General features: G+C 35.7%; 1 protein-coding gene across 1 annotated transcript in view; it reads left to right on the plus strand.

The window, feature by feature from the left end:
- Positions 1 to 15,803: 15,803 nt before the first annotated feature.
- The window catches only part of LOC113076338 (cadherin-18-like), a gene marked incomplete at its 3' end in the record, with an annotated part of 83,572 nt that continues 75,421 nt past the window's right edge, over positions 15,804 to 23,954 (plus strand). Inside the window, exon 1 of the mRNA XM_026248970.1 lies at positions 15,804 to 15,907. The remainder of the gene's footprint in view (positions 15,908 to 23,954) is intronic.

The following is a 23,954-nucleotide window of genomic DNA, read 5'->3' on the forward strand; positions in this document are numbered from 1 at the left end:
AAACCTCAAATGAAAGCAGGAAGCCTCTGATACAATCACCAGAGCTTGTTTTTGTGAAAAGCAGACTGCAGAAGCATATGATAATTAACATATGTTTTGCTGTGAAATGTTTTGAATTACTGATCTGTTCTGAGTGTCATATTCTAAATGCCAGATATGATGTTGTTGTTGTCAGTTTTGTCTTATTGTCATGGTAGATCTGATGGCCTACATTTCCTTTTTCCTGAAAAATAAAGTGTGAATTTAACCATATTTCAGTTGCTTTAAAGATGAGTAGACGTGAACGCTTTGGCCTACTTTTATAATGTTACCTCTAATTATCAGTGATGGATGTTCCATATTTATCTCTGAATGAGCCTGACCTAGCAGTGATTTATTGTACTGTGCTTATTGTATCTAGATTTAGACTCCTGTTTGCTCAGTCAATTTAGATGCCTGTAATTATTTTGGTGCTTTTTATAGTTGTATTATTTCCAAGTATGAATGCAGGGGTGCTTTATGGATTTGTTGCACTTGCATTCTGTTGTTTGGAGGTGAAAATGAATGACGCCAGTGGTTGCGTTTATATCAACCCATTCTCACTCCAAAGGCGTCAAAAACCGAAGCATGGTCAAGCGCCCCTAGCGTCACTTTTATGACGCCAAATGTGCCTCTCGGCGTCGAATATCGAAGCACTACGACCTTCATTGCTTTCAATGGGAAACTTTTGGCGTCAGAATTCGACACGAGGACATGAGATGTTTATCGCTATGAAATCACGTTCAAGAAGTCTCAGCACACATCGCGATACTTGCTATCAGTTCCACAGTTTGGGTGAGTAGTCGTATATACGCTCTTTTAATGCCTTTTATAAAATGTATTCTGTCTTATTTATTAATCAGATTAGTGCCATATGTTTAATCGCTGTATTATATCGGTCATCCGCGGCTGTCTTTGAGTTTCATTGCGTTTAAATAAATGAACACAGCTGCTAATTAGTCTGATTAAACTCTATCTGTCACGTGACGTGCCATAGACCTTCGATCCGTTTTATATCATTATTAATTTCAGGATTAATGATGTAAGTTGTATTTGTAGTAAAATCATGGTAATCACGACACTTACAATAGTAATAAATGAAATGTGAAGTTAAAACAGTAAACTGGACATTAGTAACTGTAACTGTAGTTTTACTATGGTATATTAATAATCAATACAATAATCACCAAACCAGCTATGTTTGTATCACTGTAATGTTAGTGTTTTTATGTGCTTTTATATGACAGATATCACAGTAATCATATGTTCTGTAGCATGCTTTTAATACCTTTTAATGTAAATCCAAAAAAAAAATCAAATTAAAAATAAATAATAAAACATGCATTTTTCCATCTTGAAGTTCTTTCATATCAGTTTATATATATATATATATATATATATATAAATATAAATATTTTGCTCACAGATCATTATTAACATTCTGTATATAATTCAATTTTATTTACTCTCCCCTTTTTATTATTTTTATTTTTATTTTTAGCTGAAAAGACGTAAAGGCAGTCAGCCCAGTGGTGTTTCTGGAGAGGGATTCCTTCAGAAATGGAGAAGACAGAAAGCTGCGGAGGCAGATATATGCAGTAGTAAGTCTGTGATAGTTTGTCCCTTTTATCAAACATTCCTGCTGTTATAATTTGTACAGCATTTGTTGTTTCTTAAACTGTTGCACTGTCCAAATACCCACACTTGCCATCTTTGCACTTGACCACTTGATTACTTATTTGACGTCTTTCCTGTATTTTGCCTAGTGTTCAAGTGAGCATGATGACCACGAGTGTGTGTCGAACTTTTCATGACCTGATGACTGTGTTTCCCAATCCTGATCCTGGAGAACCCCAGCACTGCACGGTTTTGGCGTCTCTCTTATCTGCCTTGGAGTCTTCACTGATGAGCTGATGAGTTGAATCAGGTGTGTTTGATCAGGGAGACATCTCAAATGTGCAGTGTTGGGCTTCTCCAGGACCAGGATTGGGAGCCACTGCCTTATGGGACACTTATGTGTTTACAGAGATTTTTAATATCTAATTATCAATATTTCACATACTGTACATTGGACAGCTTCCCATGACCTCTTGTGAGATCTCTGCAAAAAGTCTGACGATTTATTCCAAAACATGATGCATGATGGGATACACTAAGCTTTGTATAGCGCTCTGGAGCAGTATTGGAGAGGTTTAGTGTGTGTTAAGGACGCTGTGCTTTGGCATTATTAAGACCGGGGACAGTCTCGTTCACACACTGTCATGTACACACACTCTCAAGTGGCCAAGACTGCAAGTGTGGGTATCTGGACAGGGTCAAAGTCTTAAAAATGATCCCTAAACACATCACAGTCTTAATAATCCAGTTTAACACTTGTATGATATTGTACAAGCCCCAGGACGGTCTCATCTGACACTATCAAAAGAATTCATATGACTATAGCTTGCTATTAATTACTTGCTTTCAATAATGGATGCATTTAACATTTAATTATACAGCATTTTTACAGAGGTGTAATGTACAAGTTGCACGTAATTAATAATATTTCCTTCTTTCTGTCTTACAGGATTTTTTGCATATAATCCTAATGCTGTTCTTCTTTTTCAGGTCTAAAATATCAAGCTCAACAGCTCACTCAAGAGCCAACCCTCACAAACCTTCCTAAAAACTAAAAGAGCTATTACTGAGTCTCAGCGAATCTTGCCATGATCAGCTCTTCCCAGGTACATTTGTTTAGAATATTTTTTTTAATCAACATTTACTCCTCAAATGCTCTGGTCTGAATCTTACTTTAAATTAACTTAATTATGTTTAATGAGCAATATTAATTGCACACAGAGTAAGTAGAGATTATCTTGTTTCAGGGAAGAGAAGGAAGACCAAGGAAATGATTTGCTCAGGATGAGGAATGAAGATGGTCATCTTGTGCTCAAACAAACAGAAGTCCTCTGGTATGTGTGTGTTGAAGCAATGCTGTGTTATACAACATTTTATGATGATCTCTCACAGAACTGGTCATGTCAGCCTTGATTTCTTTTTTTACTATTACAATTACAGCATGTTAGCAAAGTGTGACTGGACATTTTTAATATTATGTTTTTAAAAACACACCACCTGTTTTAAGAGTAGACAAGTATCATGAAATTGGTTTAGTTCATATAAACACCAATTGACATTATTTCATTGTTTTGTAAATGTTATGTTATAAATTGTGAATTGATAGTTGATTGGTTTGAAGCCAGACCTTACACTGCACAGACTAAAACACATTTGTGAGAGAAGTCAGGAACTTTGGAGAAAGATTCTAGAGGAAGAAAACACATTTACTGCAACAATAGATGAATTCTAGAGTCTCTGAGAACTACACATGCTAATGCAGTCTCATGAGCAAGACCTTTGCCTCTGTAAGTTTTTCTTAATTCTTTAATTTTTATTGCAGTATTTTAATTTGTACAGATGATCTCATCAGCCAAATGAGGGGTTTTGACCAAGGGATGCTCTTGAAAGGAGTGAAAGAAGAGGATGTGCTAAATTCTCTTCAGAGAAAAAGCTTCTCAAAAGATCTTAAAACAGCTTGAAGAATGGTAAGTGTACAGTACTACAAGGGTCATAGTTGCTCACACTGCTAAAGTCACACAGAACATAAGCTGAGCTCTCTGTCCATTAAACAACTTCATCTGGATTGCTTGTTTCACTTTGACCAGGTCTGGGATGTTAGGACTGAGAGATCATCTGGCTGAGAGAAGCTACACCACATCAGTGCTGGACATCAACCACAAACTGTTTCCAGACACGAGAGAAGAAGAACACGATGGGGAGATGAAACCAGTTTAGATGTGTTGATAAGGAATCATTATTTTCTGGAACAGTATCTCATGTCTTATATGTATCACATGATCTGTATCACAGTTGACTGGATGGGACTGTGTGACTTTTAAGGACATTTCATCACTCATCTGTGTGAACTTTATATATGAGGTTAATGTATTTTTGATGATAATTATTTTCATTGAATCTTATTTGTCTTGATGCTACTTTATCAACTTTATAGTCTATGCTTCAATAAAATGAAAATGGTGAATATTGTGTTCTGAAGATTCTTGGTAAATACATCATTTTACTAGGTAGGCTCATATGTGTTTATTTTAGACTTGGAAAAACAACATATTAATTATTGGGATTATTTTTTTATTTAAGACATAAACATTTTTGATCGGATTAATAACATCTGGGACATCAGTACACCAGAAAGTAATTTTTTTATATTTTAGTAACAAATATGCACATTTTTTAGTGAAATAAAGGGAGTTACGGGATTAATTATTCTGCATTACAAGATGGTGCCATGGGCTTTATTGTTACAAACACTTGAGGGATAACTGAGAATGTAGCAGGAATGATCAATGGGATATTGTACTGCATTAAAACCAAGAGCACACACATTACTGATGTCCAGCACCTGAGGAGCAAGATACGGGGGTGAGGAGGACATTTTTACACTGATTTTTGCTAAATAGTTATATATATATATATATATATATATATATATATATATATATATATATATATATATAAATTAATATTCTTAGCACTGCATGAATTTGTCCTTGTGTAATAGTGAAGTATCACAATGTGTATACATTGTCCTTGATTACTGCTTTACAGGTGGGGAATAGATAAAGGCAAGTTGTTGCAGGTTCATCCATTATATTTCTTGCTATTTACTTCAAAAATCAAATAAATAATCTATTATTTTCATTATTAAATCATTTCTTTCTAATTTTTCAATATTTCATCAGATGGCCTCACAATATCCTGTCAAAAGGTATAATAGTCATGATGAATAGAATAGAAAACAGAGGACTGTGAAAACTGTCAGATATAAATGTGACTCAGCTCATTTTGTTGTCCATGATTAGGAGAATACATATATGTAGGTTTTACTGCCCTTCTACCCCCAGGGGCCCAGTAGCACCCCCCGGAAGAGCCCAAAACTGTACATTTCAAATGGCTGTAAATCAGAGTCCAATTAACATATCAAAGAGAAAATGGGCAGGATTATTACTTATGCTATGCTGATAAAATAATGTTGAGCTCAGTTTTCAGAAATAAATGGAAAGCTGACATAAAGGCATTTTAAATATTGCTCACTGTAAAATACCACATTTCAGCCTGCCTCTCAAATATATCATAGAGGTTTGCACAATAAACATATTTAGATATCCAGTTTTCCTTAAAATAAATAATTTATTTCGTTTCGTTAATAAAAAGTTTTAAACTACATTACCCACAAGACTCCGTCGTTCTATCTATGCAAAGGCAACACTAGGGGGCTGTTTTTTGTAGTTCATTGAAGTTATGCTTAGGGTTAGGATTAGGATCTTGCTTAAGATGTCATTTTTGTCAAGATAGCAACACTTAATTGTTGACTTAATATATTACTAATGTGATGATAGCAGCAAAACGTACTTTTTAACATGATGCGCTGTTTAATATGGGTTAAACGATAGTCCAACCACAGACTGTCCTGAAAATTCATAGCCAATGACATCAAAGCTGAGCAGTAGCGTCACACTTCCTTATCCATGTATGACCGACGTCTTTCGTTTTTCGGCTGAAGGGATAGATTCGGTTAACAATAGATTAAGCTTGCTACTTATTAGATTCTGTTTTATTAACGTCTTCACCTTCCTCCGTTGTTCAGCTTGACAAACATTGGGCAATATTGATGTGCACATGCCCAGCAGTCGCAGTTGTATCCAACAGACAGATTCCTCTATAATAAATATAAGACACATTTTTAAGATTTGTATTTTTTTTTTTTTGACCAAAGACAAATATATTTACTAATCAAATGACGTGCTTCTAAAATTTACATTGTATATTACATTGTGTTTTAAAGTTAAAATTGTTCACATTTGTGTTTCTGTGATTTACCATTCTCTACCATTTGAACTCTAGGAATAAAAACTGAAATTATAAATGAATGAATGAATGAATGAACAAATAAATACATAAAGCATAATAAACATGCATATTTTTGTAAGGATCTTCCATTATTTATTTATATGTCAAACTCATTTAAAGACAACATGCCCAAATTACTACACTGCATCCTCTGTCACCAAGCTCGTTTTTGCCACCATAAAGAATAAAAAGGCAGTTATGTTGTAAACATTAACTATTTTCAGTATGCAAATGAAAATGCTTTTATTAAAAAACAAAACAGTAAATACAGTATGTCTTTCAGAGAACACTGGAAAAAGTGTTGTGACCAAAATGCGATACAACACAATGTAAATGTTTCAAACTCACAAAAAAACACCATGAAGACATGCATGTCAAGTGTGCAATATATTTTTAATATGGAGCGCTATTTTTAACTATTGTTTTCATCACTGGTTCTGTAATGTATTCATTATGAGCTTATAATTAAAACAAAGTTACATCTTCTGCAAAAATCAAACCACTGCAAAGTCTAATCACTGATCCAGGGACCATTTCTGTGTGTGCGGGGGATAAAGAGTTAACGAGGTGAGTCCTTGTGCATGATGGAGAATTACAGCCTTATCCTCAAACAATCCTGTAAGACAGAAAGGAAGGAAATATTAAATTACATTCAACTTCTACATTACACTGTGTTTTGTTTAGACCATAAAAGCAGCCTCTGTAAAGATGCTGTATAATTAAATGTTAAATGCATCCATTATTGAAAGCAAGTAATTAATAGCAAGCTATAGTCATATGAATTCTTTTGATAGTGTCAGATGAGACCGTCCTGGGGCTTGTACAATATCATACAAGTGTTAAACTGGATTATTAAGACTGTGATGTGTTTAGGGATCATTTTTAAGACTTTGACCCTGTCCAGATACCCACACTTGCAGTCTTGGCCACTTGAGAGTGTGTGTACATGACAGTGTGTGAACGAGACTGTCCCCGGTCTTAATAATGCCAAAGCACAGCGTCCTTAACACACACTAAACCTCTCCAATACTGCTGCGGAGTGCTATACAAAGCTTAGTGTATCCCATCATGCATCATGTTTTGGAATAAATCGTCAGACTTTTTGCCGAGATCTCACAAGAGGTCATGGGAAGCTGTCCAATGTACAGTATGTGAAATATTGATAATTAGATATTAAAAATCTCTGTAAACACATAAGTGTCCCATAAGGCAGTGGCTCCCAATCCTGGTCCTGGAGAAGCCCAACACTGCACATTTGAGATGTCTCCCTGATCAAACACACCTGATTCAACTCATCAGCTCATCAGTGAAGACTCCAAGGCAGATAAGAGAGACGCCAAAACCGTGCAGTGCTGGGGTTCTCCAGGATCAGGATTGGGAAACACAGTCATCAGCTCATGAAAAGTTCGACACACACTTGTGGTCATCATGCTCACTCGAACACTAGGCAAAATACAGGAAAGACGTCAAATAAGTAATCAAGTGGTCAAGTGCAAAGATGGCAAGTGTGGGTATTTGGACAGTGCAACAGTTTAAGAAACAACAAATGCTGTACAAATTATAACAGCAGAAATATTTGATAAAAGGGACAAACTATCACAGACTTACTGCTGCATATATCTGCCTCCGCAGCTTTCTGTCTTCTCCATTTCTGAAGGAATCCCTCTCCAGAAACACCACTGGGCTTCCTTTACGTCTTTTCAGCTAAAAATAAAAATAAAAATAATAAAATGGGGAGAGTAAATAAAATTGAATTATATAAAGAATGTTAATAATGATCTGTGAGCAAAATATTTAGATATAATAAATATAAATATATATATATATAAATATAAACTGATATGAATGAACTGCAAAATGGAAAAATACATGTTTTATTATTTATTTTTAATTTGATTTTTTTTTTGGATTTACATTAAAAGGTATTAAAAGCATGCTACAGAACATATGATTACTGTGATATCTGTCATATAAAAGCACATAAAAACACTAACATTACAGTGATACAAACATAGCTGGTTTGGTGATTATTGTATTGATTATTAATATACCATAGTAAAACTACAGTTACAGTTACTAATGTCCAGTTTACTGTTTTAACTTCACATTTCATTTATTACTATTGTAAGTGTCGTGATTACCATGATTTTACTACAAATACAACTTACATCATTAATCCTGAAATTAATAATGATATAAAACGGATCGAAGGTCTATGGCACGTCAGGTGACAGATAGAGTTTAATCAGACTAATAAGCAGCTGTGTTCATTTATTTAAACGCAATGAAACTCAAAGACAGCCGCGGATGACCGATATAATACAGCGATTAAACATATGGCACTAATCTGATTAATAAATAAGACAGAATACATTTTATAAAAGGCATTAAAAGAGCGTATATACGACTACTCACCCAAACTGTGGAACTGATAGCAAGTATCGCGATGTTTGCTGAATGAGACTTCTTGAACGTGATTTCATAGCGATAAACATCTCATGTCCTCGTGTCGAATTCTGACGCCAAAAGTTTCCCATTGAAAGCAATGAAGGTCGTAGTGCTTCGATATTCGACGCCGAGAGGCACATTTGGCGTCATAAAAGTGACGCTAGGGGCGCTTGACCATGCTTCGGTTTTTGACGCCTTTGGAGTGAGAATGGGTTGTTTATATGCATAATTTGATTAAGTACATATGTTGGAGCTCATGTTATTGAAATACCCCTAAGGAAATCTGTTGAATTTGATTTGAACAGTTTGCGTTGTGTCTGTGTGTGTGCCTCTCTGTGTGTGTATTATATATTTGTATATATTATTATAAAGTTCATTATGAACTGTAATGTGGTTCTTTAACCATCATATTTCAATTACATATTTCAATTTTTACAGTGTTGAACATTTGAACCAATCACACAAAATATTTTTAAGCATAGGAATCAGTGGCCAATCAGAGGAGTTCAGACGGGTCATCATTGAAACAGATTAGGCGTGAGTGCGCGTGCGTTCGCTGACTGAATTCCGGCCTCTTGCGAATTTTCTCATCATAAATAACAAAGCGTAGATGTACTGTAAATACAATGCAAGTAAGAGATTAATTTAGTGTATACATCTTCAGTGATTATGAAGATAGTTTTGTTTTTTTGAGAGTGCTTAAACTCACGATAGATCAATGTTAGTTTCTATAGGCTATATGTTCGCTGCTTGAATAACCGTGGAAAGGAAACATCGCAATTATCAATTTCTAATGTTTTTATTAAACTGCAATAGTTAAATACAAATTCAGTCGCCTTAAACTTTTTTTATGTTTGTTTTTGTTTTGTTTTTTCACCTACAGGACACCCATGTCTGGTTCTTGGCTTAAAAGATGGGTTTTATGATGTTTAATAGATGTGGCTGCTTTTAGCCTTACCCTGGAGTTGGTTCACCCTCTGCCTATGATCTCTATCCATCACCCAGGTCTATCATCATCACATGCTTAATGATGGATCTGGTCTGAGTGAGCGACGTCTGAAGTGATTTCTATATGCATTTCCCAACTCTATTTAGCAAACCCACAATGTATTTCCCTCATCTTTTTGGTCTTGACTTACAAATGGTATCAAATAAATGTAACATGTTCTCCTTCATAAATGCCAGGACATGACTTTGTCTGCCAAACAAGATCTACATATAAATGGATTTACAGCCAACCAAGTCCTCATCTGTTTTGGACTTCATCTCAGGGAATGATGGTTGAAAAATTGGATGTTAGCTGTAATTTCCAGCACAAGTGCTTCTGTGATTTGTACTCGTAGAAAAATATGGTGGAAGTAAAAGCTACTACTCTATTCGGCTGTCTGGAATGGCACCTGTTTCAGAGTTTTATTGTCGAGTTTCCGCCTCTGGCAGCGGGAGCTGTGGTTTGTATGGATCCTGCGACTGGTTTAATTGCCTGAGTGTCTTACACGGCTGTCCGGGGAGACCATCCTTCCTGCTGGGAGACGTTTGTCACCAGTTCTAAAGCTTCTGTGAATATGCATGAGGGGAATCATGGAGATATTGCTTTTGAGATGTTGCTTCTGTTGTAATTCCATAAGAATATTCAGCTTTGGGCTCTGTTCACTCCTGTCATACTCTGGGACAAGACAACAATTGAATTCTGAGAATAGATTCAACCAGAATTTACTATGTGTTTTGTGTTTATCTAGTGTTTTGTTGTTTTTCTTTGTTATTTTGTGTTATAGGAGAAAGCTCTTATTTGAGAAGCTAACAATTACTTATGAAGCTCAATATATAATTAAACACTCTCATTTTTGCCATATATGGGCAGGCATGTTGCTATGCAGAATGACAGCTCCCGATGAAATTAATGTTTGTTTGTTTATTTATTTTCAGAATTGCTGTTTTGACTGTATGAATTTGTATGGAGTATGAGTTTTATGATTTAATTAAACATGATCAAAATTCTTAAAACTCAGAAAATGTATCTTTCAATGTTATTAAATGAAATTTGAGCAATTACTTAGATTTTTAATACAATTTAAATTAAGACATTGTAAAAAAAAAAAATAATAATCCCTTTATATGTAATTTCTATAGATTTTGCCATTTCTGTTAGGCTGAACGTTTATTTTGGCTGGTTTTGTGCATATCTGACAATAGTTTAATCTAAAGAAATGGTGAAATGTTAGTGAAGTGACTCTCAGAGCAGCTCTGGAGATGAAGTTCATGTTCAAAACAAGTCATAGGGCCCTGATGATTAGCATTTATACATTTGCCAGTTTGCTTTGGGAATTGAACCCATGACCTTGGCGTTGCTAGTGCCCATGGTTATTTAACGGTGCAGAAATTTATAATCGTTGCCTTCTCAAGAGCAGCAGTGGATCATGGACTTTGACAGAATTCGTACAGCTTCCCCTTTGGTTCTCCAATCTTCCTCTCACACTGGACCGCTCGCTGGTCATTTGTCTTTGTGTCACGGAGTAGCCCACGCATACCCTCCCACCAGAGCAGCAGCTTGAAATGAGATTCACTTGACTGCATAATCTCTCTCCATTGAGCTCGACGTAGATTAATTGCCTGAACAGGCGACTCTCTGCCGCCTCGGACAATCCCCGATCACACGGCCAATCGCATTCCCATTTTCCACAGATATGGTGCTGCTGTTTATGCTGGAGGTGCCGCTTGGCCAGGATATATCTGGCCTTCTGCGAACCTTCCTGTATTCAAATTCATTTGAGAGGCAAACTAAGACAAAACAATTAATCTGATTCAAAATGTCACAAGCTGCTGCTTTCTTTCATTCTGTTGTTGTTATTATTTAATATAGGGATAAACTTTATACATTAATGAAATAGAGTTTATATTTGAGTATGTTTTCATGGTACTTATTTATTGAATTTATAAAACAATAATCTTAAAAAAAAAAAAAAAAAATCCTTATTCTTGATTAAAAGAAGCATTTAAACATATCAACTCCTAAAATAGTGGTGTTTAGCTTTAACATTAATATAGTGATACATTTTATACATTAATAACATTGATTCTAAATTCCAATCTGTTAGCATGGTACTTATTTATGGAACTTATTCATGGTACTTAGTGATCATTAATCAAGTTACTTTACTAAAACACATGAAAAATAAAAATAGACCATTGAGGTTGCTGATATACAGGTGTTTTATTAAGAAGAAAAAAAAATTGGAGTTAAAGTTTGATCTGTATTCAATTTCATCGTTGTCTGGTTGCAACAAACTTTTTGATTTCTTTCTGTCCTGTGGGTGATTGGCTGCTGGTAAATCATGTTTTTAGCTTCATTATTTGAAGACACCAAGGGGAAAAGAAGCTTTTTTCCAGATCAATATGTCAGTCACAGCCACTATAAAAACGAACAACAAGGGCTCTCTTGTAGTTAACGCATCATAAAAATCATACTGCTAAAGTCTGACCTCGTCAATATGTGCCAAGCAGTCAGTCCATCATATCACTAACAGCATCCACAGGATCCTGCATTCTCGTTGCCTCAGGTAAACATACTCAGATGTGTCTATTAATATAACTTGATAATGGACTGACCGTAAATGCTACTGGTAAATATATATTATGTTGCCACTATAACAGCTTTAATGAAGACCAACATATATGATGCATGCTCTGGGGCGGGTGATCATAAACTACTAACAGCTCTGGACTGGGATAAAGCTCTGCAGATTTTATCAACAAAATGGAAAGAGAAATCATACACTGTCTTTAGGGGATGTTTTTATTTTAAAGCTGCAACCACACTTGTGTTCTTTACTGCTTCACTATGAAATATAAGGCATCGTGTTCTGGACACAGATATTCTTCACTAATTTGTTGCATTTCTATGCAAATATTTTCAGAAATATTTAATATAATACACAGACCATTATTTTATTTATTTTCAATTTTTTAATTTGTTTAATTAATATATTTTTATTGGTGGTGGTGGTGGTGGTGGTGGTATTTTAATTTATTTTACTTTTATATATATATATAATCTTCTGTATGCTAGTCAGCAATATTCACATAGAATTTAAACTTCACACACACATCAAACCATTACTCAGATTTGAATTAAATAAAATAAACTTTTGTTTCATTAAATTTAGTGTTTAATTTGTTGAGATTTATTTTTCTTATTTTACTTTATTTTTTTTACTGCATTTTGGACCAGTAACATTACATTTTGTGGGTTTTGCTCATGTATATTTTCTCTGAGGTCTTCTGTATGCAAGTATTCTCCTAAAAGTGAATACTTTGACATTTTATTTATTTATTTATTTTAATTTCTTAATTTAGCTTTAGTCTGTTTGTAACATTTGAAAAAAAAAAATGCTGGAAAGTGAGGATTCTGCCAAAAATAATGACATAAATTAACTAAAATAAATCAACATTTAGTGTGACCACACCATGCGTAAAAAAATAAAAAAATAAAAATAGGTTGTGTTCTAGGTACACTTGCGCATTGATTTTCCGGTAGCTTTGCAGTAGGTTTCTTGAAGTGTCTTGGAGACATTGGCACAGTTCTTCTGGATTGAGTCTGTCTCAGTTTGTTCTGTTTCTTCATGTTAGCATTACATTTTTAAATGAACATTAACAACGATTAATTTATGCTTTAGAATAAATGCTTGTTGAATTTCACTATGATTAATTAATGCTCTAAAATTATTTAATGTTAGTTCATGTTAACTAATGTACTAGGGTTTACTAAGGCAGTGTAACAGTTCAGTTTAAGTCCTTCTGTTCTGGGGAAATTGATGGACTGTTTGTTGGTTCTGTTAAGTTCAAGAAAGCCTGATAGCAGTAGTAGTTTGCTTTAGTTTGGACGGTTCTGAGGTTCCAGCTGTGTAACACTGAACAGTCATGGTTGAAAGGTCATCATTGATTTTACCACAAACACATTGGAGTCGAAACTCTTCGACAGTCCAGTCCTGTGTGTGTGGCAAACGTTAGCACTTGCTCTCCGGGGACAAGACATGGAGCCTGTGCCAATGATAAATGGCTGGAATGAGTGAAGTTGAGAAGTCAGGACTGTCTGGTGTCCCTGCTGTCTTTCAGCAGTCCTCTTTTCCTCAGCCTTCACCTCTCCTTCTCACCGGTTTAATCGTCCAACACTTCACACGCTCCACGTCATGCTCCCCTCTCTTCCACACCTCCTCCTGCTGTCTGCCTAATTGATGGCTGAACACGCTGGTAAGGCCTTCACTTCTTTTCTATCTTTTTTTTCTATCTATCCTTTCAAAGGCGATGGAGGCTCATCAAGGGCCTCTCATTCCCACTCCCCATCTCCTCAGCTCGTTTTTTTTCTCTCTCTCCCTCCTCCACTACGTCTCTTCTTTTCTTCATTATTCATTAAGTTCCCTTCAAAGCCCCAGATAGAAGACAGAGAGAAAAGGTAGGGTGCTGGACTTCAACCCACCTGCAGGAGCGAGAGAAGAAAATGAGCGAGGGATGACAAACCAATATAATAAAATGAAGAGTATAAGCTGTGAGATGTTTGGCTGCATTTACCCTGCACATCTGATAGTTTGATGTATGGTACATCCAATTTATTTTCTGTTTATATTCTGTTTACTTTTTAGACACAACAGACAGTTTGCTTTAAAATTGCTGCGATGCATTTCAAAATGTTCTGCGCTCTGTTGTCTGTGGATATGGATGAGTAAATGGTTTTGTTTGCTTCTGTCTAGTTGATTTGTGTCAATATTTATGCATGCTGTTCAAGTCAGTTGAGTAGGTTTGTGAGTAGTCGTTTGGGCTGTTTGGCCTCATAAAGCTCATTGATGAAATGTATGGATTGTGTGACTGTCATGGGTTTAGGTTTGTTTAGTTCTTAGGTCTGTGGTGCATTGTGGATCATATGACTTCAGATGCATTTGTAAGATTTTATGTTTTTTGAAAAAAGTCTCTTTTGCTCACAAAGGCTGCATTTATTTCATCCATAAATAATGTAAATGCAGTATTATGGTCAACCTCGTGTGTCTCCCTCGCTCTCTGTCTGCTCGGCTCCACCTGGGTCTCCACCTCCAGCAGCTCAGTTTCCATCAGTCAGCCCCCTGGTGTTGTCAGCTCCTTTACCACCATGACTCCTCCCTTTCTCCACACCGCCCTGGTGCCTCGTCCTCACTGGTCTCTGGACCTCCGCCTGGCTCCTCCTGCTCCAGGCTCCTCCCCTCCATATACTCTGCCCTGGCCCTATGAACCATGCTCCTTTCCCATTGCTTGCCCCTTGCCTGCCCCACGCCTGCCTCCTTAACCCCAACCCTCCCTCCTCTGATGGACTACTTATAGGCACGAGTACGCACCTTCCTGGGGGTTATGTTCTGTTTATGTTCTTTATTTATATTGATTTGTCTTTATCGCTTGCCTTGCTTCTGCCTATGGACTGATTAAATGATGTTTCATTAAAAAGGTTTGGGAGGAGCATGATCAGATAATCAATAATAATAAATGTGTGTGTGTGTGTGTGTATATATATATATATATATATATATATATATATATATATATATATATATATATATATATATATATATATATATATATATACAGCCAACTTACCTCTGTAAGCATCCCTCCTCCACCCCAATCCTCAATTTTATTTTATTTGACCCTTATTTTCATCCCATTTTTAGAAATGGGGGAGTTCTCGGGGGTTCAGGCTCTTTCAGAGCCCTCCATCTGGTAGGCACAGCAAATATTCTAAATTGCTCATTTGCTGTGCTATCCAGATGTGTGTGTGTGTGTATATATATATATATATATATATATATATATATATATATATATATATATATATATATATATATATATAAAATATACACGGCAATTGTGTCATCAGTTCAAAGTTGATTCAGGTCAGTTCAGTTACGGTCTCAATGCTGCAGGGTTTATAAATTATGAAACACATTTGATTTACAATTGATTTGGTGTGTCAAAAATGTCCATGAAAAACCTTGTTTCACTGTGCCAATGCAGCCTGGTGTAGAAAGCAATACAACATGTTTCCATGTTAGTGTGCAATGAAGAAAATCAAATACTAGTGGTGATGATATGAATGTGATAAAAAAAAGAAGAAAAAAATGAAATTAACTCCATATGAGACGTAATAACAATGATAGTAGGCATGTGAGAAATCGAGTCAAAGAGAGAGAGCGAGGGAAGCAGCAAGGGCTGGCTCACATATGACGGACGCTCCGTGAGCTCTGAGATGGCCAATCAGAGCACTCAGCTTGCCCAAGCTGCTGCTGCGGAGGAGTGAGAGAGGATTCTCCCACACACACGCGCACACAAGCATCCAGAGCAGCATACGCTCGACAAGGGAGCGCAGACACGCGATGACAATGGTATGCATGGGACAGAGAGTCTGTTTGGAAACTTTACCACACGCTCCCGATGCACATTTGTGGACTTATATCATTAGGTAATGTGGATTATTTTCTATTTTCCTGCATCGTACCAAATGTGTTTTGTAAAGCATGTAGGCAGAGAGTCAGTGAGTTATCTGAAGGAAGTTGCTGTGCATCATTCGACTAGAGAAAGTGAGTAATGCCACTTTATTTTCCAGCATGCATGAGACAAGAAGTCAACATCAGGATAAAGGGGATCTGTATTCAGTGTGCGGTATCTGTTGAGTATCTCCTCCTGCGCTGCGTGAAGTAAACCGACGCTGTTCAGCCGTGTATTCAATGATGTGCGCTTCATCAGATTGCCAGACGCAGCTGAGAGGTGCATGTCTGCAGCTTATAAGGCTTATCTTCTTACAGCCGCACTTAAAATCCACCGCTAGGCTGGAGCTCTGAGCCGGGGTCGCGCCTTCATCCAGACGAAAGGAGAGGGGGGATCAGAGGCGGAAGATGAATGCTAATAATGTTTGGGTAGATTCCACTGCCAGAAAAGAAGAAGTTGTTGAAGCACGTCTGCATGTGTGGTGTGAAGCTTAAAGTCACTTTTTTTTTTCAGAGGCAGCTTCTTATTGGTATATTTTCCTTGCACACACAGAGAGAAGCACACAAATCTGTTTAGTGTTTGAGACACAGAGTTGCTCTATTACAACCCCTAAAAGGATGGTTGTGGTTCTATACAGAGCTTGTGCTGTTATGCTGTCAGGGGGTTAAATGGGAGATTTCATAAGACAGAAAGAGAATGATGGGGAAAGAGATAAAGCGAGCATTCTGAATCTGCCGTGTGTGGAGAGCGTTCATTTCCCGGCTCCTTCTGAAATGATTCAATCTGGACCACTTTGCAGAGGAGTTGGTTGTAGGATTTGAGAGGTATTTGATTCTCTCTAGAGAGCAGCAGCATTCGTCTGTATAAATCACTCTCAGACCGTTGACATACCGGCCTAGTTATGTATGGAGATGATGTCAATGTTTCCAACAGGAAAATATAGTGATTCTTCACATACTGTTGACAATGCATAACAGAGCTCTTCCTCATGAACCATTTGGTTGCAGATTTTGTTGATTCATTCTGATTCCTGAGCCTTGTATGACATGAGTGCCTTTGCTATGTGAGGTGTATCTGGGGCCACTTTTTGTCAAAAATGAATGAAAGGGCAGATTCAAACCTGCATGTTCAGCATGAGCACCACAGCTCAGCATTTCTGGACTATATGGACTATAGGATTTACTAAGTCATGGCACCAACATATTTTCTGATTCTTTTTTATAAAAATAAAAAAAGTAAAATAAAATAAAATAAAATAATAATTATTATTACATTATATAATCATGACAATATTTTTTTAGCAGTCTTAGCCTGATTAGTTCAAGTTAAAACAGATTTTTTTAAATTAAAATATTTATATAAACCACATAAAATAACATAACATAACACAAACATAATAATAATAATAATAATAAGTATTATTATTATTATTATTATTATTATTATTATTATTACTAGATTATATAAAGACAATAATACGTGTAATGCCATGAATTATTTTACTATGTAAATCTAATATTTAAATATTTATAAATAAAACAACATATAAAAAACTAATAAAATATAAGATTAATAATAATAATAATAATAATAATAATAATAATAATAATAATAATAATAATAATAATAATAATACATTACAAACAGGGTGAAGGTTCAAAGATTGAATCCATATCCATCTGGAATCTGTGACTTCATACTACCAATACCTACAGCCTTTTAAATACTTAACTGTGAGAAGGGTTCATCTTTGAAGGGTTTTCTGATGAGAACATGCTGTGTTAAATGGAGTCTACATAACTGTCACCCTGTTAAACTCTCAAAATGTGGTTCAGGCTGAATAAAGCAGAAAACCTAAGTGTCAATAAGTGAATGAAACACTTGAGGCATTATAACCTTTAAACTTGTGATACTGCTCCTCTAATTCATCCTCTGCACAACTGACTCGACCTAATAGAGTAGAATACACAGCTATCTAGTCCAGACAGCTCATTACTTCCTGTAGCCCTTTAATTAAGCAAATACTCTTGATGCTAAAAGCTGCCTGTTTCACAGTTCACAGAAAGTCATTAATACCATGAAATAAACTAGCATTGGAAGCTGATTTGGCTTTGCCTGCAGGAGGCTAATGTCTATGATTCTCTGTGTGTTGTGTTAGCATGTCTGCGCAAGACAAATACAGTGTGGCTTATTGCTAAGTGTTGAAGCAGTGATCTCAAACAGCACTTCGAGGAGAGAAACATCGTTAGGGAAACAAACAAAAAAAGCCTGCAATGAAGTGATTATCCTACTGTGTGAGATTGTTAAGGATGCTTATAGTTGTCATGAAGGTAGCGATTTGCCTCAGTAAAGAGAGAAGAATGTGTGATGGAACATGAGCGTGGATCACAGACAGGCTGTGATGGCGCATGCAGTCTTCATCCTTGCATTGTTTACTTGTCTACTGTTCCTTTGGTTTGTCGTCTTTCTTCTCTCTTTTCCTTGCTTCTCTATCTTGAATATCATTGTACCTTTCTTTCTTTCCCACCCTAAATCATCTCCTTTCCTCTTGTTTACTTGTCTTTTCACTTTTCTTTCCTCCTTCCTCTTTAATTTCCATTCTACTTCCTTTACCATTTCCCTTTCTCTCATGTCACTCTCTCCTACCACTTTCATTTATTTTCCTTTTCCCTTTCCCATCTCATGCCTTCCCTTTTCTCTTTCCATTTTCTCTTCTTGTATCTTCCCTTTTCCTCTTCCTCTTCTTTATTTCTTCACTTCATTTTTACTCTTCCCTTTCCCATCTCAACTCATCTCATCTCATCACTTTCCATTTCCCTATGTTCTCTTTTTATATTGTCCCTTTTCCTGTTCGTTCTGTCCATTCTCTTTGCGTTTCCCCTTCCTTCTTTATTCCCCCCTTTTTTTCACTGCCCCATTCCCTTTTATTTTTGTGCCCTTTCAGTCTTCCCTTTTTGTTTTTCTTCTTCCTCTTCTTTCTGTGACCTTTCTTTAACCCTTTTGCTTTCATTTTCATTTCCACATCCTTTATAACCCTTTCCCTTTTCCTTTTTCCATTTGCCTTTTCTTGTTCCTTTTTTCCTCTCCTCTGGCCTACAGTTTTATTTTCCCATTCCCCTCATTTCCATTCTTCTTGAATTTCTCTTCTCACCCATTACCCTTTTTCTATCTTCTTTAATTTTTTTCATTTCCCCTTCCCTTTTTTCCGACCCTTTGCCTTCTTGATTTTCCCCTTCTCCTTTTCTTTCCCCTTTCATTTCTTGCCATCTTCCCTTTCCCTCATATTCCTAGTTCATTCCCTTTCCATTTGCCTTTCCCTTGTTTCTCTTTTCCCTTTGCCCCTAGGTTTTATCTTCCACTTTTATATCCTTTGCTCTTCCCTTTCTTCATCCCCCTTTTCCTTTCCCAATTTTTCCCCTGTCCTTTTGCTTAATTATTACTCTTCTACTTGCATTTCCTTTTACCTTTCATATCCTGCCTTTCCCTTTTCCATTTCCCTTTCTTGTGTTTATTGTCCCTTTTTCCTTCAGTTTTATTTACTCTTCCTCTTGCCTCTCCATTCTCATAATTCCTACCATATTTCCATTTCCTTTCTTTCCTTATCTTTTCCCTCTCATTTGCTTTGCTTTTTCCTCCCACTTTCCCAGTCCTTTCATTTCTCAAACCATCATTTTCTCATTTCTTGTGGCACATTTAAGGACTTTAAGGCATTTCATGACACCATTAGTATTTTATGGATGTACTATATTCATAAAGCTGATTTGTTTACCACACCAAAGGTTGTATCACCTCCTTTATCTCTCTATCACTTTATAACTCTCAGTCTGTCATTTCTGAAATCTCCTAGCATGTGTGCATCTTTGTCTGGTCTCCCACCTCAGTATTTCCCATGAGCTTCACTCCTCAGTAGCTCTCCTGACAGAACAAGTTATGCGAGAGACAGAATTCAGTAAAACAGAATATGGCTCACTTTAAAACACATACTCACAGACTCATGCAAGTCAATAATCCTTCTCTCTCTCAAATACACAGAGGGAGGATTCACTAAGAATGAATTGCACACAATGATAGCACTATTTACTTGCTTGCAATGTCTCATTTTAGTGCCCAGTTCACTAAAGAAATTTTACATATCAGTAATGGTGAAATTCAGAAGATACAGCGGACTACTGTAATCTTAAATGTACATCACAGCTTCACGAGTGATCCAGAAACCTAAATCAATTGTTTAAAATGTAGAAAAACTGAATGCATTCCAGGTAATAATGCTCTTCTTCAACATTTGATGAATAACTTGTCCCAGGATTAATAGAAATGCACACATTACCATGTTTAAATACCTTATTACATAATGCATGGTAATAATGTAACTTGCGGCATATGAATAGAATATATATATAATATATATATATATATATATATATATATATATATATATATATATATATATATATATATATATATATATATATATATATATATATATATATATATATAATAGACCACATTTATAAAAAAACAAAAACACACTTACACAGAAACTATGTTTGCCCATAAAAGGACAAGATGCGATTTGACTTGATGCAAATACAAGTGAAGGCCTTTTCAGCGCATTTAGTACCTGCTAAAGTAGTTTGTGAATGGTTAATGAATTTGATTCGTGCTAAAATACTGTTTAGTGCTTTTGCCCAAGTATCTTTTTGTTATTGTCATGCAGTTTCTTATTGCAGAGTCTTGTCGAACTGGAATGACCTCTTGATTGACTGAGCAGAGGAAAAAGGCAGCCGAGATAAACATTTCATTACTAATGCTCAATAAGATCATCCTTTCTCACACACACTAACACTCATCCCATACACTCACGGGACACAAAAGCCACTTCACACATCACGCAGTAAATTAGACTGCAGGGGAAACGTGCATTCATGCTAATTTCTTTGAAATACCACTCTCATCCAAACACGTACACCCACCTGCGACTAGATGAGAAGAGGCTGCGGAGGGTGACAAAGCAAAGAAAGAGAAACAAAGATGCATATGGGGAGTGTGCCCCAAATCATACCCAGGGGAAAGTTTCATGCAAAGGTAATAGATAGATATACAGAATAGGAAACATGCAGAGAAGCAGCAGAAATGTGAATGAGCTGCTCTGGGAAATGTTCTGTGAGCATCACAGTGTAAAAGGAGAGATATGGAGGTTAGAATAGATTACAGAGCCTGTTACACTGCAGTGATGTCGATTATTTTAAAGACCACGGTCATCTCTTTCGATTACCATGAAACTCAAAACAGCATTTAACATATTGGCCATTTTGTTACAGAGCAGTGTTAGCCATTTAAATAAATAATCCAGTCTTTTATTTTTATGATGAGGTTTGGATTTAGACGTATTTAATGTTTTTAAAACATGTCTCTTATGCTTGACCAGGCTTTATTTATTTGTGCCAAAATACAGGAAAAACAGTAATATAGTGAAATGATATTATCGGTAAAAAAAAAAAAAAAGAAAAGAAAAAGTCTTAATAGAAGAAGTGTTGCTTCAAGTAAAATTATCTTGTTTCAAGGATATTTAGATATTTTAACTGTATAAGAAAAAAAAAAAAAAAGAAGTTTTGGGGTTAAAATTATTTCCAACACAGTTGTTGTAGATTAACTTGTTTTGAAAGCTACAGGGTAGTTTCAAAGTAACTTCCCCAATAATTAAGTTGAGACTGTACTACCCAGCTTAAACCAGACAGAGTGACCCCTAGGTAGGGTAGACTGGATTAGAGGGAAGCATGACCAGTTAGTGCTGCTTTTTTTCACTGATCCGTCCGTTTCCAAATCAATCTTTTCTCATCAGTCAGACTGTTGCGTGCAACACTTGCTGTGGCTTGGACATGTAAAAGTATCCAATTAGTGGTTGTTCAATGTTTTGGTTTAATTGGGTTATATATATATATATATATATATATATATATATATATATATATATATATATATACTGTATATATATATATATATATATATATATATATATATATATATATATATATATATATATATATATATATATATATATATACACATACATATATACAGCCTAAGGAAAAAATACTGTAAGAGGTCATTTGACAAGGGCCAATGAAAATACATTCAAGATTAATTTCAGTTGTATCATTCAAGCTGGTTATACAGTATTTTACCAATTATGAAAAAAATTATATAGATACATGATAAATTTTCACTCAGAAACTGCTAGTAAATGTTAAAATGGTGCATAACACAATTTATTAATTAACAGCAACACGTCAAATTAAACTTATTATTATTATTATTATTATTATTATTATTATTATTATTATTATTTTGAATGAGAAAAACTAAAATGGTAATTCTTGTAAAACATGCTCTAATAAGACTTGTTATATTTACAATATATATATTTACTATATTTGCAAAATAGCTTTTACAATGCAAATGAAAACAGATATTGATGCTGATGTATTGCTTACAAAAAAAAAACTAACAAAAAAAAATTATTTTCTTGAAATGCAAATGTGTAGATAGTTTCTAATGAGTCATGTCTTTGTCTAAAGCTTCTCCTGTGAACGCAAATGGCCGCAAAACCCTTTTCGAAACCGTTACTTTTGAGAATCACTGACACAGTAGACAGCAGCTTTGTGTGAAGATCATAAAAATCATCAAATCGGTTTCAACCCGGAGCAGCACTGAGAGCCATTGATCGATTGTCAGGATGTAACGTTAGGGGTTCTCGGACGGTTGTATTAATCAATAGTATTGTTCCTGTTTGTGGCCATTTGACTCGCAGTGTCCATCTAAACCTGTGCGAACTATTACAATGGCAAAGGGCAGAAGCATGACGATTCAAACTGCTCACTGGCTATTTATACATTACATATGGCATGTAGCCGAAGATCAGGGACAGTTCTTAACAGAAAATCATCACCTGCAGGCACCTGGGAGCTCTTCGTGCTGAAAAACAAGGGACCATTTCCATTTCCAGAAGCACCGGTGCCCCACCGAGCTTCTACAGAGAAAAAAAACGGGCACTCATGGGTCACCCAGGGAAACATTTTTTATGTGCATTAATAAGTCATTTTCCTCGCTCATAAAGAGAATGATTTGACTTGTTGAAACTGGAAAGATCTGAGGGCTATAAAAAGGCAAGGCATGTTTATTTAAAATGGGAAATACTATAATGTTTATGTCCTAGAGCTAAATCAGGAGCTTAAGTGCTTGCTTGACTGTATATTTGTGTCTGTTTGTTCTTAATTTGAATAGACTGTATTTTAAATAGCCTACCTGGACATAATGACAAAACATATTTTTATACTCCTGCATGCTACCCCAGGGCTTCCTTTCAGTTTCTTCCGTTATGTTCACTCCTTCTCTGTCTTTCCATTTGGTATCATGTATTTATTTCACATGCTGATGATAAGTGGCGACCATAAGACTAGGCTCAGCCAACAACTAATGATGCATGAGCGTTCGGTGTGACTCGACAATTTTCATAGTCATGAAATAAAGAAACGAATGAGAAGGTGTGTCCAAACTTTTGGTCTGTACTGTGTATATATATCTCGGTATATATGTTTTACTCAAAAACATAATTATATTTATTTATTTCTAGCCCTGCAATAATGGGATGATGAGTAGTTATTTGGTCTTTTTAAAATAATCCCTTTCAGGGCATTATGCACCAAAACCCTCTTCCATTACACTGTATATGCACATCTAATGCATAGAATCTAATTTATAAGTTTGTGTGAATATATGCATATAGAGGGACCACTCTGATGATGCTGTTCTGTTTCCTAGAAACCAAAATGCAGCTAAAGACCTCCAAGAACCAAGCAGGGTGCTCACCGCTTGTACTAAAACACAAAAATGAGAGAAAGACAGGTGCTAATTCAGTCTCACAGATCTGAGAACAAGATGTTAGAGGAGTCACACATCAGGAGTGATATTGGAGATGTTATTTGAGGGGGAAAAATAGATTTCATTAAAAGTGTGAGAAG

The sequence above is a fragment of the Carassius auratus genome, unplaced genomic scaffold, assembly GCF_003368295.1.
Source record: "Carassius auratus strain Wakin unplaced genomic scaffold, ASM336829v1 scaf_tig00020023, whole genome shotgun sequence".
Taxonomy (NCBI): domain Eukaryota; kingdom Metazoa; phylum Chordata; class Actinopteri; order Cypriniformes; family Cyprinidae; genus Carassius; species Carassius auratus.